This window comes from Mandrillus leucophaeus, unplaced genomic scaffold, assembly GCF_000951045.1.
Source record: "Mandrillus leucophaeus isolate KB7577 unplaced genomic scaffold, Mleu.le_1.0 Scaffold168, whole genome shotgun sequence".
Classification (NCBI taxonomy): Eukaryota; Metazoa; Chordata; class Mammalia; order Primates; family Cercopithecidae; genus Mandrillus; species Mandrillus leucophaeus.
In genome coordinates this window covers 1926969-1929545 of record NW_012101676.1, presented here as the reverse complement: position 1 = coordinate 1929545, position 2577 = coordinate 1926969, and the positions used below count along the sequence as shown (strand labels likewise).

The following is a 2577-nucleotide window of genomic DNA, read 5'->3' as shown; positions in this document are numbered from 1 at the left end:
ACAGAAATTAGCTGGGTGTGATGGCTTATACCTGTTATCCCAGCTACTCAGGAGGCCGAGGCAGGAAAATCTCTTGAACCCATGAGGTAGAGGTCGCAGTGAGCCGAGCTCACACCACTGCACTCCAGCCTGGGTGTCAGAGTGAAACTCTGTCTCAGAAAAAAACAAAGCAAACAACAACAACAAAACTACAAGAAGCCATGCTTGGTGTATGAACCTATAGTCCCACCTACTCAGGAGGCTGATGTGGGACGGTCCCTTGAGCCTTGGCATTCAAGGCTGCAGTATGCTTTGATAGTACCTGTGATAGCCACTGCACCCTAGCGAGGGCAATATAGCAAGAGCCAATCTCTAAAAAAATAATAATAAAGGAATAAAAGACCAGGTGCGATGGTTCATGCCTCTAATCCTAGCACTTGGGAGGCCAAGGTGGACAGATCAGTTAAGGCTGGGAGTTCGAGACCAGCCTATTAAATTAATGGTAAACACCAAACCACAGATCCAGGAAGCTCAGAGAACACCAAACAGAATAAATACCATAAAATCTATGCTCAGGCATATTATATTCAAGCTTCAGAAAATCCAAGACAATGGGGAACTCTTGAAAAAAGCCAGAGGGGAGAGAAATAACCTCTAGGAGAACAAGCTTAAGAATAAATTACATTGAATAGTTGCAGTGAGCTGAGATCAAACCACTGCTGTCCAGCCTGGGTGACAGAGCCAGAGTCTCAAAAAAAAAAAGAAAGAGAAAAAAAAGAGACAGAAAAGAAAAGAAAGAGAATTATAAAGTAGCTGTATACCCTTGAAGTGGTATAGTGTTATTTGAAGGAGGCCATGAACCCCCGTCTCTACAAAAAATTAAAAATAAAGTAGCCAGGCATGGTGATGCATACCTACAGCCCTAGTCACCCAAGAGGCTGAGGCAGGAGGATCGCTTGAGCCCAGGAGTTTAAGGCTGCAGTGAGCTGTGATTGCAGTACTGCACTCCAGCCCGGGTGACAGAAACCCTGTCCCCCCTACCCACCCTCACCGAAAAAAAAAAAAGACAAGACATGGGTTAGTTTTAAATTTATATTGCAAACTCGAGGGCAACCACCAAAACAGTAAATAACTTAAGTTATTTTCAAAGGTTCCCATAATAATAAAATACAAACCATCACCAAGGTCTCAAGGTTCTTCCTGCCCCTGCCCGTGACTCTCCCAACCTCACCTTCTCTCCTTCCCCTTCTTGCTCAACCACTATGGCCATCTTGTTTCCCCTGGAACTCCTCAAGCTCTCTCCTGCCTCAGAGTCTTTGCCTTGCTATTCACCTGGCCTATAATCTTCCAACTCTGGGTCTTTCACAGGACTCACCCTTCTGCATCATTCAGGTCTTTACTCAGTTATCCTTAATGAAAAAGACCATCACGGACACACTTCTGGTGTTTCAAGAGGCCTGAGCCAGCCAAGTCTGCTCCCTCCCTGAAGAAGGGGTCCAAGAAGGCGGTGACCAAGGCGCAGAAGGATGGCAAGAAGCACAAGCGCAGCTGCAAGGAGGGCTACTCTGTGTATGTGTACAAGGTGTCGAAGCAGGTTCACCCCGACACCCACATCTCTTCCAAGGCCATTCGTTAGTGACATCGTTGAGCGCATCACGGCGAGGCTTCCCGCCTGGTGCATTACTACAAGCGCTCAATCGTCACCTCCAGGGAGATCCAGTCAGCTGTGTGCCTGCTGCTGCCCGGCGAGCTGGCCAACTACGCTGTGTCCGAGAGCACCAAGGCCGTCACCAAGTACACCAGCTGCAAGTAAACTTGCCAAGAGGAGACAACAGCCTTTAGACATATATTTTCCAACAGTCGTCACTGCTGGACAGTGCTTCATCTTACAAATAAACCAAAGAAAATGAGTGATCCTAGAAGAAGATAAACGGATGTATTTTAAACAATCAAGGAAGGACCAGTATACACCTGGCTAAGAAAAATGAGCTCGTTTTTCTGGGTATAAAACAATTAAAATGTTCTTCATAGAAATTTATAAAAAGACAAAATAACTCCTAGTATCACCTATTCTTTTTATATGTATATCTTGTATATTCATATTCATGTATACATATATCTCACATCATGTATCTCATATATGTAAAATAAATTTGGGTGTCATGCTATATATATTTAGATAACTAAATATACTTAGAAACAATTTTTAATGGATGCATAATTTATGAATATATTGATACGTAATTAGTTCATCATTGACTATTTCAATTGATTCCCATTTCTATGCATTATAGATCATACAGCTCACACATCTTTGTACATAAATCTTTGTTCAAATATTATTTCCTAAGGATAGACTACATGAAGTGGAAATACTAAATCAAAAGTGAAAAACATTTTCTAAGGTTCTTAACATACACATTGCCAAATTGCTATTCAGGATCACGCCAATTTATAATCCCAAATTAATATGGAAATTCCTGTTTTATAACACTCATATTTACAATAAATTTTTTTTTTTTTGAGACGGAGTCTCGCTCTGTCGCCCGGGCTGGAATGCAGTGGCCGGATCTCAGCTCACTGCAAGCTCCGCCTCCC

General features: G+C 42.7%; 1 pseudogene; it reads left to right on the top strand.

Moving 5' to 3' along the window:
- LOC105537068 overlaps positions 1 to 1792 on the top strand; it is a 5147-nt pseudogene extending 3355 nt beyond the window's left edge.
- The last annotated feature ends 785 nt before the right edge of the window (positions 1793 to 2577 follow it).